This window comes from Miniopterus natalensis, chromosome 9 (genome assembly GCF_054644295.1).
Source record: "Miniopterus natalensis isolate mMinNat1 chromosome 9, mMinNat1.hap1, whole genome shotgun sequence".
Taxonomy (NCBI): domain Eukaryota; kingdom Metazoa; phylum Chordata; class Mammalia; order Chiroptera; family Miniopteridae; genus Miniopterus; species Miniopterus natalensis.
The window spans coordinates 75611548-75629500 of NC_142089.1; the positions used below are offsets into that span (position 1 = coordinate 75611548).

At 40.6% G+C, this 17953-nt stretch overlaps 1 protein-coding gene across 4 annotated transcripts in view; it reads right to left on the minus strand.

Annotated features, from left to right (window-relative positions):
- Positions 1–17953, minus strand: part of FARS2 (phenylalanyl-tRNA synthetase 2, mitochondrial) — a 460578-nt gene that overhangs the window by 387708 nt on the left and 54917 nt on the right. The window contains exons 2-3 of one of the 4 annotated variants that reach the window (XM_087820665.1): positions 16825–16904; positions 14468–14545 (exon numbers count right to left, since the gene is read on the minus strand). The exons of 2 other annotated variants lie outside the window; for them this stretch is intronic. The gene's annotated coding sequence lies outside the window, so the exon portion shown is untranslated. The remainder of the gene's footprint in view (positions 1–14467; positions 14546–16824; positions 16905–17953) is intronic. One more of the 4 variants, XM_087820664.1, reaches the window with a different exon arrangement.

A 17953-nucleotide genomic window follows, 5' to 3' on the forward strand; every position in this document is an offset into this window, starting at 1 on the left:
CAATGGTCATTTTGTACAGGTGACCCACAAGCAGGAAAAATCTATTACTTTTCCTCCCTTTGGGACCCAAGAGCAGGTCAGATCCTGTCTGAAAGACCAGCTCTCACCCTTAACTCTGGCATTTCCTATACAGATGAGAGATGAATCTTATGGTAGCTTTCACTAAAAAAACTTTAACAAGGTTCTTTTGACACCAAAAACAAGAACTCTTAAAAAGCACAATCTTCTCAAGTTTAAAGAGACCAAAATCAATTTCTCAACCTCACCTATCCCTATCAAGAACTTTTACATTCTCTCAACCACTATTTCATCTACAAGAAAGGCTCTTGACTTTAATATCCGTGCCAGTCTCTGCATTGCCTTAAAAGTACAGAACGCAAAGATGAGAGAGAAGGAAGGAGCAAATGCTTTCTGGCCATAGCGTACAGCTGGCACTTTGGAGAGGTAAGGGCATGCAACACCCAGCAGTGAACAGAGCAGCAGTGGGTTAAACTGAAGGTCAGTCACTGGTCAGCTGCTTTCCCTCTCCATTTGTGGACCTTCCCATCATTAACGCATCTGCAGCTGTCTTCCTCCAACCTGCCCTCACTGGGCTGACCACTGGGAACAGTGTGTCTTCAGGGAGGATAAGACCCATGACCAGCCAGGAGCATCCATGCCACTTGGGGGCTGGCATGGCATTACCCAGTGTGTACTCTGAACACTAGTTTCTCAAGATATTCAGGTGGAAAAGTTTCCCAAACCTTCTGGAAAACAGTGGACTTTACCCTCCCTAAAGATTCACAATGGATATTTGTATCTTCTGAACCAATTTGACTTTGGGGACTATTTTTTACCACATTCAATTTATTAATATCCCAGCATCTTGTGTTCTAAAACATCTGGAAAGCACTGAGTTTGTGCTTCTGAAGTCATCTCAATTATTGTCTATGTTCTAGGCAACCCAGGAAAGTGGGTAAAGCATACTGTGTGCCTCTGCTGGCCCCCAACAGCTAGGAACTTATTTCCTTAGCCCTTACCTTTCCAGGTGAAAGGAGTGCTGTTTTTACCACACACAGCTCACCACTGAAACATACATTCTGCTATCCATCTCAGAACTTTTAAGTCCCATCCTGGCCTCTTCCTTCCTCAGCCAGCTAACTCGGAGTCTATAATAGGTAGGGCATGGGTGCCAGGTGCTGACGATGGTGCCAATGCTTCAAGGGAAAAATCCCCAAGTCCATTTATTTCTTCTAAAACACTCTTCCTTTTTTTTTCTTATCAGCAGATAGGTGTTATTCCTTTAAAGAACAATTTAAACCACATCCAAGGCCTTACCTTACAGACACAAACCAAACTAGCCACTTAACACATTAAATATTGAGGTATAAAACATACAATGGGGGAAATGCTTTGCCATCTGAAGCTTACAACAAACTTTGCTCCGTCAACAGCTGAGCTCTGTTAGCACTTGGGTGTGGTAGAGGGTGAGAATAGCTGCACAACCAAAGGCTAATAGCTGTTTTCTACAAGGCTAACGCATTTTAGACTACATTGGTAGGGATATATTTTGATGAAGGGAAGAGGGGGGAAAAGGGCTAATCCCTCCCCATAGGGCAGGGATTAGCCTTTCTGGGGCCACTGCAGAAAAGCAGGCTTCCCTTGCTCATGCTAAGTGACTTCTCTGCAGACCTTGGCAGCATCTGCAGCAGCGAGTTCTCTGCACTGGTGCCTTGGTTCACCAGGAATGGCATTCGTCCATCAAGTTCCTAGAGGTGGCCATCCACACTGTTAAACAGAATAAAATGGAAGCGCACTCTGTCATCCACCCGACACTGGCCTTCCTGCGCAGGCCTTCATGGGCTGTCTGAATGGCCTCATTCTTTTCAAAACATTTTGTTCTGTCTTCAGGGGACAACTTCTCCATTTCCGAAAGAAACTTTCAGGACTGAGCTATCCTCAGATTCCAGTTTGTCTTGATTACCGGCCACTGTGTGCCTAAGTCCAATGGTGCCGCGGGACTTCCCAGCGTCCTGCTTCATGAAGTGCACTTCAGGGCTGACTTCCTGCCCCTTCGGTTCCTCGGTCTATTGTTCCTGACGTTCTCGTGCTGGGCTCCCCCGCCCCAGGACTCCCACGAGGCACCGCCGCTGGCAGCCCCTGCTGGGCCGGCACTTTGTTCAGCATCTGGGGTTAACAGCCATCAGTTTGAGCTGCATCTTCATGAACCGCAGAGGAAACCACAACCCAGAGATGAGAAGCCTCTTCCTTTCTTTAGACAGATCCAGGTTTCTGGCCTACATCATTTCCCTTCTCCCTGAAGAACTCCTAACATTTCTTGCCAGCCTGTTATACTGGTAACAAATTCCTTTAATTTTTGTTGGTCTTTATTTCTCCTTCACTTTTGAAGGATAATTTTGCTAAATACAAAATTCAAGGTTGATTGTGTTTGTTGTCATCTCTCCTTGCTTACATGGTTTCTGAAGAAAAGTCTGATTTAATTCTTATTCTTGTGCCTTTACAGGTAAGGTGTTTATTTCCTGTGGCTTTCTTCAGGTTGTTCTCTTTAAATTTTATTTTCTGCAGTTCTAATATCATTTATCTATGTGTAGATGTTTTGGAATTTGCCTGCATAGTGTTCTCTGAGCTACCTGGATTTGTGGTTTCATATCTGTCATCAAACTTCTCAGCCATTATTACTTCAAACATTTCTTCTTTTCGTTTCTCTGTTTCTTCTCCTTTTACTATTCCCATTACCTCTATATTACATCTTTTATGATTGTCCTACAGTTCATATTTTGTTCTAGTTTTGTCATTCTTTTTTCCCTTTGCTTTAATTTGGGGAAGTTTCTAATGACCTACCTGCAGGCTCACAAACTGTTTCCGTGGCCCAGTCCAGACAACTGATAAGCCAAAAGGCATTCTTCACTTCTGTTACAGTGGTTTTTTATCTCTAGCATTAACTTGATTCTTTCCAGAGTTTCCATCCCTCTGCTTGAACCCATCTGTTTTTGCATTTTGTCCACTTTTGACATTAGAGCCCTTAGCATATTAATCATGCTTATTTTAAATGCCCAGTCTGATACTTCAAAAATCTCTACCATATCTGACTCTGGTTCTGATGCTTCATTTGTCTCTTCAAATTATGTTTTGCCTTTTAGCATGACTTGTAATTTTCTTTGTTGAAAGCCAGACATGATGTATTGTGTAAAAGGAACATAAATAAGCTTTTAGTGCAAGGCTTTGTGTTTATCTGGCTAGGAGTTAGGCTGTGTTTACTGTTTGCTGTGGGTATCAGAAGCTAAAATTTCCTCTTGTATCCTTGTTTATGTGTTCCCTATTGCCTTTGGCTTTCCCTTTAATAGGTTCTGAGCCTTGCTGTTCTTTTAGCTGTAATCCCTTGTCATTATCCAGGAGCCTGACCGATGTGGTGGTAAGGCATTAGGGGAGGGGAAGTCCTCTACAATGCTGTGATTAGGTCTCAGTGTTTTAGTGAGCCTGGGCCTCTGGACTATGACTGTGTTCAGAAACAAATGACCACGATAAACGACCATAGAGGAGACTACCCTATTTAAATGAAGTAGTTTCCCCCCTGCCACCTTGCATGGCATCAACAAATGAGTTGTGGTTGAGAAGTAAAGCAGCATATATACTGTTGGTATCTATGTTGAGTGTATTTTTCCTGAGCATAAACAGTACTTTCAGATAGCATGCTATAAGCAAAACAGTTGAAATAAACACAGATTTTTGAAGGTTTGAACATCATAAATAGGCCTGTAAAACTATCAAAATTTTTCAAGGAGAACAAAATGCTTTGGATACATTTTGAAATGGTTATTTTTCCCCTCCCACTGCCATAAAAAGGAGAGGATTTTTCTGAGATTGGTGGGACTCTTGGAAGTAAAGTACATGAAAGCATAGAGCCTCCCCATGCCCTCCAATACTGGGCCATGGGAGTTTTTAACTCTCAAGCTTGTGCACACCAAGCCTCCAGCAATTTACCTATTACAATTTAACTGCTCCTACCAGTCCTGGTAGTGTGTATGAGGGCAGGGGAAGGTGGCAGTTCTACTCCTGGACTTCTGCTTCTGGTAAACTGATTCTTGGTATCTATTTCTCTCTCCAAATCATGGCCCAGCAGTTTACCCTGTGACCTCAGTTCTCTGATATATCTTAGAAGAGTTGTTGATTTTCAGTTTGCTGAGCTTATTTTCTTATTGTGAAAACAGGCTTGTAAACTTCCAAGCTCTTCACACAATGTCCTGTTAAATTATTTGTTTTATTAATGTATTGTTTTGATAGTTTTACAGTCCTATTTATAATGTTCAAACCTTCAAAAATCTGTGTTTATTTCAACTGTTTTGCTTATAGCATACTATCTGAAAGTACTATTTATACACAGGAAAAATGCACTCAACACAGACAGGTGTTTGGAGAAGTAGCTAATCCATCCTACAGTGCCACTCATCCTGGATGAATCTTGAGCTGTACCTCTGATATTTAAAAATTTCTCTAGCTGTTTTGATTACAATGATCTTATCTTTATAAGTAACTTTTAAAAGCAGATGTCAGCAATATGAATATGGCTCCATTAGTCAGATGAGACTGCCAATTAAGCATCTGGATAGCTACCAGTACCCCTCTCCATAACGAGGCCCTAACAAGACGACAGAGTGAGCACCAACAGTATATATGCTGCTTTACTTCTCAACCACAACTCATTTGTTGATGCCACGCAAGGCGGCAGGAGGGAAACTACTTCATTTAAATAGGGCAGTCTCCTCTATGGTCTTTTATCATGGTCATTTGCCTCTGAACACACATTTATAAACAGCCCAGCACAAAATGTGTTACGCATTCTGGAACCCTCTGTTCCCCTCTTCTCCAAAAATCAATCTATACTTTTGAAATACACAAATTCTTTTCAAAATAATATAATGCCAACAGTAGATATTGATGCTTTGGGAAATACATGTTTTATTGCTCATGTATTAGTCTTTCTTTGAAAGATAAGGGAGAGATATTACTTCCCTGCAAATACTTAATGTTAAGGTATTACTATTTTCCAGATTGTGAGTTGGGTTTTTTTTCAAGTTATATTTTGATACTTTCTCTTTGCTCCTTTATCTCACCATCAAATGAAATTCCCATCTACCTCTACGATTTTTGGCTTCAAAATTTACTCACTTACCTAGATAAATCTATAGTGAATTTCATTACATATAATTTATGACACTAGAATCACATTCATGTCAACAGACCAAAATATCATACGCAGGGCTTGATTTCACTATGTAGGCACAGCATGCAAGGACAGAAATAGGACAACTTTACACAAAAGCTACAGTAATGGAGAATGGTCAGATAGCACACACGTAAAAGAAAATCCTCCTTGTCTCACATTATCTAGCATTATCTGAGGGCAAGGGGGTCTTAATCCTTACTAATGCTTGTCCAAGATAACATAATGCCCAGATAGATTGTTCCTCATTCCAAAAATATTATTCCTGAAAACCAAGTCATGTAAACAAACATAGAAACCTTACATTACAAAAGATTCCTAAAGTACATCTTTTCATAATGCCAACAATTCATTAGCAAAATCATCATGAACCAATTACCTCCACCCCAAATTTGCCTGCTTTGCCACTTAAAAATTTCGTATATTAGATTTTCTTAAACTAGAGCACAATTTTTGTTATAGATTGTATTTCTTTCTCAAAAAACTCCAGATTGCTATATAATATTTGCCTCACAAATTCTCCAAAGACTTTTCAGATGAAAGTAATATAAATTCTCGATTCAATTATATGAAAAAGTAATGAAAACTATATTTTCCCAAATATCCCTCCTTCTTGACAAAAGGACACTGAAGCTCTTCAGATGTCACCGGGACACTGGTAAGCCCTCAGCCACCAAGACTTCCATGGGGTACAAATGTGGGGAGAATCCCCCTTCAGCAGATCTCCTACGCAAATGAGATAGATAAAATGATTAATCCTTAGAGAAAAAATAGCCAGTCAAACTGAGGAGGAACAAGATACAAACTCTACCTGAGGAGAAATTAGACTACAGGCAGGTCACCAAATGAGGTCAGTGCTTACAAAGTGCTGTCGGACTTCCTCAACTATTTCTTGGAAAGAGAATCCATCAGGGCTGGTGATCCCTGTTGAAAAACAGAAACAACCCACCCCTCCCCCCTGGTCATCCCTCCTCTCCCTGCTCCCACCCACCCAGGCCAACTGGTCACTCTTCTCCACCCCACACCCCCCATTGCATCCATCACAGGTTCTGTTAAATCCATCTCATCAGGATCTCAGCGATTCATCCATCTCTTTTCATTTCCAACTCTTCCCTTCCAACAGGCCACCTTTATCTTTGGAGGCCCCTTAACTGGTTTCACTGACTCCGATCTAAGCCTCCCAATCCATTCTCTCCCAAACAACCAGCAAGATCTTCCAAATTTACAGGTCAAATCAAGTCACTCTACTGTTAAAAATCCTTCAGTGGCTCCTCAATACCAAAAATGTCTCTATGGACAAAATCCATCTGCCTCAGCATAATTATAAGGCCTTTGTAAATTGGCTTGGAGGTTCCCAAATTTTGCTATACCTTGAAATTTGAAAAGCTTTACAATTCCCAATGTCCAGGCACATCCATACCAATTAAGTCACAAAAAGCAAACTATAATACTACCAGTAATTTAGGAAGTGACTGGGTAACCAGAACTAGCTGGTGACAGTCTCTCTTTTTAGCAAAGCTAAAAAGGTCGAATTCTGCTCACACCTCTCAGCAAACAGGCAACCTAGGGCCTGGGTGAAGGACTCTGGCAGATTCCATCCCAGGGTAAATCGCTTTGCACTCTCAACACCTTCCAAATGCACACAATGAGTCCTCAGGCAATAAAGGCAATTCCCAGTCTACTTCTGAAACACACACAAACACTACACAGAAGTAAGCAACAGGCTTATTATAGATTAACAGTAAGCAAAGCCCAGAAGAAATTCTTACTGAAATTTTCATTCTTTTAACACACACTCACACTCTCTCTGACCCAGAATCCTCAAATCTGGGTGAGAGTCCATGCCTACGCACTCTCTGGCAACTTGTATTTCCCCTAATATGCCAATGAATACAGGGTCTGCCTATTGACCTGATGATAGTCTCCATTTAACACCAAGTTCCCTGGCAGCAGGGACATGTCCTCCTTGGTGACCTCACATCCCCAACTGGAAGCGCCAGACGGAGTCTCCTAAAAAAGGGACTGTGTCTTCGCTGCTCAGTACTGGTCTCCAGCACATACAGCACTTGCACATGTTAGACACTCAAATTTTTATTTGAGCCCAGGTTGGACCTCTTAACATTGATAAATCAACAGTTGGCACTGTGGCCTGAGAGATGGCTCTTTAAGAAATAACAGTCCAGAACAGGGGCAAGAAGAAAAACCCCACATCCTGGGAATAACCCTACTTTTCAAAACCCTCCTCAATGAGCACATTCCCAGCAGCTACAGAAATGAGCTAAATCTTTAAGTTTTGGTATTCCCTTTGTTCCTCCTGCTGTCTTATCCTAATATTCTGAACCACTGTTAATGTATTTTCTAGGCTGGCAATATTGTCCTCAAATGTCAAGCAGTAAGTCTTCAGATAATAAAGACAATCCCCAGTCTACTTCTTCTGAAACACACACAAAAACTACACAGAAGTAAGCAATGAGACTTATTATAGATTAATAGTAAGCAAAGCCCCAGAAGAAATCCTTATTGAAATTTTCGTTCTTTAATTTCTAGGGATAAATGAGTGCTATGAATGAAACTGCCATGCTTTTGAATTAAAGGAGCATTCAGAAGGATTGCAGCTTCATTCATAATCTAAATTGCTTCCAGAAGATGGTCCCAAGTTATTTGCTTCTTCCTAAATTATTCACAAGTTTCAGACATTGCATACATCTAAAAAGCTCCTTCAAAATCAAAGAGCTTTCGGTACCTAAATTTGGATTGTGGATAAATATATGTGTACTGCATAAAACCCATAAACATTCAGAAGATCCTATGATGCATGGAAAGTTATTTAAACTAACTTTTACCCCAAACAAATCTACAGTGGGCAAATTCATGAGGGGAAGCAGAGTTTGCCACCACAAAATATGCCTCTTTCAAATACTGATTATTTAAAAACTGGTTATTTTTAAGAAACAAAAGACTCAGGAAGAACCTTTAATCTTCCTCTAAATGCCTAAAAGAATTTAGATACAGGAACTACTCCAGGAATGGAACTATCATAGCTAGTTATCATAGATAACTAAATTTTAACATTAACTAAGTATGGCAGACAGAGTCACAAGAAGTCTACCTGCAAAATCTCAACTCGGTGCATATGGGTCATTTATTAGGATCACACTTGTGGCAAATACACACTCAAATCATATGCCATAGCTAATACTGAACATTCTACCTTTGAAATTAACAAAAAAGTTTATATTCAAATTCGGAGACAACACAAAGCTGTAACTTTATATGGAACTGATTCTTGATCCCGCACTCTCTCCTGGCACTCAGTACAAATCTCTAGGCTTTCACTGTGCTGGACTCCAGTCTGACTACTGCATCAGGATCACAATCTCTAAACAAATTTCTATGTAGCTATGAGAGGGAAAACGTGGGCATATATTAAAAAACAAAAAACTTCCAAATATACATCTGTTGAGAGCACAGGGGATGGCAGTAGCAAAACAAGTGCCCCAAATTCTCCCAACAAAGTGTAGTGGAAAGAACATTAGATCAGGAACAAAGAGACCCACATCTGAGTCCCCAATCATTGCCCACCATCTGTGTGACCTTGGGAAAGACACTCTTAATGGGCTCAGTTTCTTCATCTGGCCAAAAAGATGAGATCTGGGAGGAAATATACAGGAGCCAAGGGTCTTTTCGGGTATTACCTTTCCCAAATTTCTCAGCTGAAATTTCCTCTTTCTTTACCCCATGAAGCCTGCTGCAGGTTTCACACATGAGCACAAGAACTGTGGGATCCCATTACTCACCCGCAGCGCTGTGACAGAACTCCTGGGACCATGAGGATAAAGTAGGACTTTTCCTCATTCATTCATCCATTCATTCATAAGACATAAAACCACCACTTACATACCATACAAAACAATGTGCCAAACATTTGTACAATGTGCCAATGTACAAAAGTTATTTATTTTAAAAGGTACAGTCTCTACTTTAAGGCACTTATTATCTACACCCCAATGAGCAATATAAAGAATTGACGAAAGTTGCAATGACAAAGATCTAGAATTGCTAATTAATCAGTACCATTCCCACTGAGCCTAGATGGGACCTCAAAACCCTTCTCGACACAAGCACTCCATTCAGCATTTGAAGGACTGTAGTTACCAGGCAAGATTATTTTTGCTGTAGAGGTTAGGTATGCTCCTGAGCAGGCCCAGGTTTTTCCAATGTCCCACCCTGTCTGTCCTATCAACCTCCCTCCCCATTCCTCTCCAAAGCATTAGGTATTACTGAGAAGTAGGGGGTCACCAAGAACCTCGTCGCAATGGCTGAATGCTTTCGTCAATTCACGTTTGCCAACTTTTAAAAAATTTCAAATTTCAGAGAAACAGAAAATATACAGAACTTGCTTTATTCCGTTTCTAGCACACAGCTACATTAATACTGAAATGGATGACTGTTACACTGGCATTAGATACCCAGCTTATTCCTATTAACAAGAATAATGCAGTGTCACTGAGGCTTAAATCAATACACATATGAACAGCCGAGTTTTGCAAACACACACACACACACACACACTGTGAAAGGCTGCATCTCTAACCCTAGCTGGCCATCTGCGAAACAAAGGACTTAATGACAGCATTATCAATTGGTTTCATTCCTCTGGAAAGCAATCTGGCAATATGTTTTAGAAGCCATAAAATTGTTCATACTCTTTGACCTAGTAATGCCACACCTGGGACTCTGTCAGAAGAAACTAATTCAATATATGGAAATAGCTACATGCACAAAGATATGCCTCCCAGTATTATTTATAGTTGTGAGAAGTTGGGAGCAATGTACATGTCAACAAGAGAGCCAAATAATTAATAGTATAGTATCACAAGAGTATATTATGCAACCATTAAAATGGTAATGATGAAGATTATGTAGCAATAAGGGAAAATACAGATGTAAAACAACAGGTATAACTATGTAAAAATCACTGAAGAAAAGTTTACAGCCTGATAATCTCTGTTTCAGATAGTGAATGGGGGTGTTTTTCTCTTCCTATTTCTTATTTTTTGTAATACAGTTCTGATGCTTCTATCATTAAAAAATAACCTTTCTTTAAAAAATGGAATGCAAGCCTGATCATAAGGATCAAGGGGAAAAGGGCCACATCAGACAGCACAGCCTGCCACCTGACCCAGGGAGGGGGGAACAGCAGTTTTCCACACTGCGTGGGGGCCGGGACCGTGTGCACAGAACAGCTTCATGGGGAGCCCCTGGAGGTGCTGCATACTCGTCAACATCAATGATTGCCAAAAATGAGCAGTGCCCATCTGCTAACCCCAGGCAATTCCCTCCTTTACGAGCATCCCGAGGCAGAGAATTCTCCAGGAGCAACACACATGCTGTCAGCTGAGTTATCTGTTTAAGAGATTTATATGGAGTCACATGGGGCTATAAGATAACCTATTTAAAACAAATAAGCTCACATTTTTACATTTGTAGCAATGAGAAATGTCTGTGGCAAGAAATGCAATAGTCATAAAGATCAGGGGGAGAAAGCAGAAACCGCCTTTCGCTTCTGGTGAAGGAAGGAGTGTGGCACCACCGCTGTGGCACACACAGGTCTATCTAAGAAACAAGAGTCAAAGTGAGCGCAGGGCTGGCCTCTTGAGGGCTTGCTTGGGGATGAAGGATGCGGGTCAGGAAGAGTGTTCAATCCTAACAAACATAAATCATCAGATAGAAACTGATTTAAACTTGGGGCTACTTAACCCCTCTTACTGTATCAGCTCTGTAGTCCACCCAGAAATCTTAAAGAGCTCCAGTCCAGTTTTAAACAGCCAGCATTGAGGGAATCGTGTAGATTCTCTGATTTGCTGCTATTGTGTTCTCACCCTCATCCCTGTAGCCAAGCACCTCTTTTTTTATTTTAATTCTCACCCAAGAATATGGTTTTACTGATTTTAGAGAGAGGGGAAGGGAGGGAGGGGGAAGAGGGAGAAGAAGAGGAAGGGAAGGGGAGAGAGAGAGAAACATCGATGTGAGAAACATCGGTTGCCTCCTGTATGGGCCCTGACCAGGGATCGAACCCACAACCTACATATGTGCCCTGACCCTGACTCGAGCAGGCAACTCTTTTGGTGGATGGAACAACACTCCAACCAACTGAGCCACCTGGCGGGCTCTCCTATATCTTAATTTCTGCTACAAGTCCCTGCCCAGGGAGGTAGCAGAGCAAAGAAATTTCAAAAACAGGTTTTGAAATCAGACAGCACTGACTTGAAATTCAAATTATGCTAACCAACTCTCTGCTGACCTTAGGAAAATTACTTAATCTCTAACTCTCAGTTTCCTTATCTGTAAAGTTTATAACTGTGTCATAAGATCATTATAAGGTTTAAAGGAAATAATGGATGCAAACCCCAGAATTTGATACTTGTAATGTTTAATAAAAATCTGCTACACATGCCCTAACGTTGCTCAGCTACTAGCACCCTACCTATCTCTCCTTCCTCCACTAATCCTGTCCATTAACATGAACAGCTCAGCCCCACTCTCTATTGATAAACCTCCTTTTACTGACCATACACCTGTACTCAGCTTGCCTCTGCAACCACCCCACTACCCAAACAAAGACACTCTCATTTCTGAACCAGGATCTGACTCCACTCCCCTACAATGTAGCACCTTAGACACAGGACACACATTGAAATCCTTTCCAAGCTTGGGTACTGAGGTACTACCTGAGTTCACAGCCCTCCCTGCTCTTTCACTTTAGTTAATGCTACTTTGGTCAACCTATTTAACCTCCCTGGGCCTCAATCTCCCCATCTGTAAATAGAGATAATAAAAGAGCTTACCTCATCAGATCATTGTGAGGATCAAGTGTATTAATGAAGCTAAGAGCTGTGTCTAGCACATAGTAAGCAGGCCCTTTTATTTTAACTCTGAGTCCCCCTGAGAGTATTTAGGCCAGAACTACTTGCTATACCATATTATCAGAGAAGCCAAACATTTTACTACTCTCTGACACTGGGGGGGATTAAGCAATGGCTCTCTAAAGGAAAGTCTTGATATCCCCAGCATGGTCCACAGCCAGCACTTGCATCACGTGGGCATTCGGGTCCCCAGGCCCCACCCAGCCCCACTGAAATGGAATCTGCATATGACCACATTTTGTCCGAGTGACCTGGGGTTCTCGTTCAAACGCAGATCTGAGGTGTGGCGGGTGAACCTGGAATTCTGCTGTCCTAGGACCACACTTGGAGTAGAGATGCTACAATGAAAAGAGCACTGCAATCCAAAGAGGAAGTACGCCAAGATGTAAGACACCTGTCTCCTGGCTATCTGTAAGGAGCAAGGAGGAGGAAGGGGATGACTGATAACCATGGAAGAGTGTAGGGCTAAGAAAATAAATGGCAGAAGGAGCTCCTTGGGGAGTTCTTAGAGGGCAGGCTCCAAGTCTTACTCATCCTTGTTTTTCAACCTCAAGAGAACGCGTGCCATAGGAGAGGTGCTTCAGCAGCAGCATCTGATACTAACTTTACCTCTGTGTAAAAGTTATCCCCATTTTCAATAAAAATGGAATTTTCAGTTTTACAAAAAATGCAATCATTTTGTAGTTATATTAGTGGCCTCTCCCCGTCCTACCATAATATATTTGATTCTGTACTTCCTATTTAAAGATGACACAAGCTGTCATTGATACAAGGGAACCATTTCTGAAATGTTCCTCTTAGAAATGATGTTGGCTGTGAAATACCCAGAAGTGGGGTGGGGTGGAGTCGAATGGAGTGGGGACAGGAAGAGAAACTAGGAGAACATTCTTTATAAAATAATGGGCTATGTTTTTAAAGAGACTTTATTGGTACCTTGCTGCCTTTTTCATTTCAAACATCCAGCATGTTAAAACTATATTAAGGCAACAGAAAATTAAGTGCCCCATTGCTGTAACCCCTGACCTTTTCTTAGTGACATGTGTAACTAATCAGCCCCTGGGGGTCAACAGCAGGAAAGAATCAGTGGGAAGAAGAAAGGGAAAACAAATGAGGGCAGAGACTAGAAAAATCATACCAACTGATCCACGAGCCCCTTAAAGTCCTTCCTGGGGAGCACAGCCTTCATTTTCTAAGACATCAGAAATGACCAGATGCCCTTGCCTTTATTTAAGCAATCTGTCCCTCTCATCCAACAGTGCTCTTGCTCTGCCTCCCACCTCCACACACACCTGTCACCAAGGTAATTAACTAAGGGGGGAAACTGCACAAATGTGCAACAAGAACTATCTTCCCAGTCCAGTCCCCACAACTATTATGAAACTACCTAAATGTGAATGCCGTATCAAACCCAAATGTGCCTGTCTTTGAAAAGGCCAAGGAGGATTAATAGCAGATGTCCCTAACAGAATTTCCTCTACGTCACTCTGAATCACAGCTGTGTATGAATACAACATTGATCCACACTTACATTACATATATTTCTCTGCTCAGCCTATATCTGGAAAGGTTTTAGAATCAGTAAGGAAGTCCCTGTCCTCAACTAGTAGAGTAACCTAATCATTTTCTGCTCTTAAGTGAGGTCTCTAAAAGACACACAGCAGGAAAGCCACATGGATTATACCTCCTTTCTGCTTCAACTGCTGACAGGGCAGGGCACTCACACACCGAATCCATGTATTCCTTGCTTTTCCAAAGTTCACATTATGCTACTTTGCTCTTACAAAAGACCTTCGTTAGTACCAGTTTTCACTAACTGAAAGAAATCCAAAGAAAATAAATGTCATGGGGAATAGAGTCAATGTGGTGACAAATGGTAACTAGACTTATCATTTCGTAATGTACATAAATACTGAATCAACACAATGCACACCTGAATAGCTGTAAACAGCATCCGGCGTTTGAGACATTATAGTCAGCGCATACCAGAGCAGAGAGTCGCACCTCCAAGCTTCTTCCCCAGGAACTACACTCAGCACCTTTGCATCAAGATATGTGGCTCTGAACTGTGTCTGGGGGCATCTGGGCTTTCTCTTGATTTATTTTGTGTATCCATTAGCAAAATGTGTCCTAAGATATCACAAAAGTCTAAGAGAACTCATAAGGGTGTTACACTTAGCATAAAACTGAAAGTAATTTAGGTATTTGGTATGATTTGGTAGGTTATTTTTGGTTCTGGGAATACTCAAAACTTTTCCATGTAAATTAATGGTAATTGCTTCTTTGCATTTTGGCATATGAAAGGTTTCATGGAACACCTTACCTTCAGATGACAGGATAGCGGGGGAAACCTCTCCCACAAACAAGGACAAAGTTTTAAAAACTTACATCCAAATGCTCCCTTTAAAAACAAAATCAAAGCAAGAACATTTGTTTCCCCAAACTCCAAATCTCATCTCTAAACTTTGATGAACTTTATACCAAATAATCTTAAAACCACAATCCATTGCAGGGAGGACAATGACAGACTCATCACTGTCTTTTTAAACAAACTCCCAGGGCCCAGGAGGGGCTAAGACAAATCATTCCCTAAACCAAAGAACCCTCAGATTGACTAATGTGGTTTACTCAAAGTTACAGCCAGACTTCCCAAAGTAATGATATGGCGAAGTGTTTAAATGCACAGGCGGGCAAGTGCTAGAGGTGGTGAGAGTATAAACAAGAAGCCTTCAGGAACTACAGAAATGGCAGCTCAAACATCTTCAGTCTATAAAATGAAACTGCCAATAGAACTCAGAAAGTGACCTGGAGTTTTCATTGAAATCTAGGAGCAAAAGTTGTCCTTTCTCTATATCTCTAAATTCAAGGCTCTATAAAGTAAATGAGATTTGTCCTCTATAGCAACCAGCATTAAATTATATGAATAGTTAGGCATACTCCATAAGGATATGAAAATAATTTTCTACCACAAATAAACAAAATAGAAGAGATTCTCTTGGTATATGAGAAATATATTCCAGCAATCCCACTAATACAGACATGCTGAGAACAGACATTTCTGTATCTTTTGTGATGGCAAAAAATCTCTATAGCCCAAAGAACAAGATACTCAAGAGAAAGGATCCTATACCTTCACACCATACACATCGGAATTATCTGAGACACTTGGCCATATCATTACTTTGGGAAGTCTGGCTGTATCTTTGAGTAAACCACATAGTCAATCTGAGGGTTCTTTGGTTTAGAGGCATGATTTGTCTTAGCCCCTCATGGGCCCTGGGAGTTTGTTTAAAAAGACAGTGATGGGTCTCTCAAGGATCCTATACCTTGACACCATACACATCAGAATTATCTGAGCTTTTTAAAAATCCCAATGGCCAGGGCATACACCAGACCAGTTACATCAGAATCTCCACAGGTGGGCCTCCAGCTTCATTATTTTTCCAAACTCCCCAGGTAGATTTCAGTGTACATCCAAGGTTGGGAACCATCAAATTAGAGGTTATTCTAAAGACACCTTCCAGATCAGAGTTCATCTTAGCATAACTGTGGGCCTTTGATATGCTGGGACCAGGAGTCTTTGTCTAAAACTAACATCCAGCTATGAAAGTGTACTGTATGAGCCATTCACCTCAACCCTTGGAAAGGAGCTGGGGCGCATGCACACCCAGAACCCCGTTTTAAGATGCAGCTTAGAAGAGGTTACTCACCCATGGGGCCTGCCCACATGAACAAGGTCAAGGAGGCCCTTCAATCTGTATTTTCAGGGGTACCTTCCTGGAAAAATGTAAGCAGCTCTGGAGTAGTTACAACATGAACTGAGACATGGGCAGCTGAGCCAGCATCACCCAGAGATGGCACTATTTTCAGAATGCCACAATGCCACCTGATATCCACTGTTTGAGAGAGAATGCACACCCTCTTAGCAAAATATACACAGGGATTAAAGGAACAGATACATTTCCTAGCTGTTGCTCCTCTACTGATACAGCTGGTAAATTCACTTCATCTGAATTTTTAAAAAGTCCTCAATGTTTACCATTGGAACCCTCAATTTAAATCCAGCTTTAGATAGTTTTGCTTGCTTTTATTTGAAACTCTGGCAGGGGTAGGTAGAAAATATATTATAAACTCCACGAGAATCAATTTGGATTTATTGGATTTATTCAAAACATTTAAAAGCAAAATTTTACCCAAGAAATTTAAATTTTAAAAAATCAAATAAGCTGTATACATTTTAAAGATATTTTAAATAACAGAACATTTTAAAGCATAAATTTAGAAAAGCAGGAAAAAAACATATGGAGATATTCAAAAAGTAGTATCCTTCTACAAAATATGGCGTTTTTTTAAAAAGAGAACTTTTAATAACAAAATATAAATAAAACAGGGAGGGAGAGAGGGAGGCACACAAACCACTAAATCTAAGAGTGCTTGACAACATGAACTCTGAAGGCAGGTTGCCTGGGTTTGAATCCAGGTTCCAACACTGTATTAGGCATAGTGCTCTTAATTGTGTCTCTGTGCCTCATCTTACCACCTGTATATCAAAGGTTCTGATGTCAGACTGTAGGGTTCAAATTCAGATCTGCACATGTTAGCTATGTGAGCTCACTTAACTTCTCTGTACCTCTTTTACTCCTCTTTAACATTGAAATAAGAAGAGTAACTACCTCCTACCTGGAGAAATTGGAATCCTGGTGCACGGCTGATGGAAATGTAAAATGGTACAGCCACTGTAGAAAATAGTATGGCAGTTCCTAAAAATATTAAACACAGAATTACCATATAATCTAGCAATTACACTTCTGGGTATATACCCAAAAGAACTGAAATCAAGAACTCAAGCATATTTATACACCCATGTTCATAGCTACATATGTATTCCCAATTGCCAAACGGGGAACACAACCAGTGTCCATTGACATATAAATGAATAAAATGTAGCATACGCATATAATGGAATATTATTCACCCTTAAAAAGGATGGAAATTCTGGCACATGCTACAACATGGATGAATCTTGAGGACACTATTCCAGTTAAATAAGCCAGTCACAGAAGGACAAACACTGTATGATTCCACTCATATGAGTTACTTAGAGTAGTCAATTTCATACAGACAGAAAGTAGAACAGTGGTTTCCAGGGGCTGGGGCAGGGAGGAATGGGGAGTCAGTGTTTAATGAGCACAGAGTTTTAGTTGGAAAATGAGAAAGTTCTGAGATGGATGGTAGTGATACTTTACACAACAAAGTAAATGTACTTAATGTCACTGAACTACACACTTAAATATGGTTAGGAAAGTAATTTTTATGTCTTGTACACTTTACCACAATAAAATAAAAATAAATAAGAAAAAATATTCCCTACCTCCTAGAGTTGTAAGGATTAAATATGTTATGTGTTTAGAGAGTGCCCAGCACAGAGTAAACTCCCCATAAACATTAGCTACCATTTTATTTTTTAAATAAGCTCCTTCTGGTCCCCATTACCATGTTCTACAGAAATAGATGCTCACTGACTAGATTCCGATCCTCCTACTTGGGGCTGTGTACCTTCAGCAATGAGACAGTTCCAGTCGTGGGCTTCTTTCTAATATAAATGCTCCTTCATTGGGACAAAAATTCCACTCAATTGGATGAAGATGAAAAAAAACACCTAATTTTTGCAGAGCCTTCACACATAAAGTTAAAATGACCACATTTTTTTTAAAACTGATTTTATTGTATTTATTTGCTAAAAAGTTCGTTAATAATTCTGCCTCAAAAATAGGTTCATAGGCGAATGCTATCATGTAGGTCTGAAAGT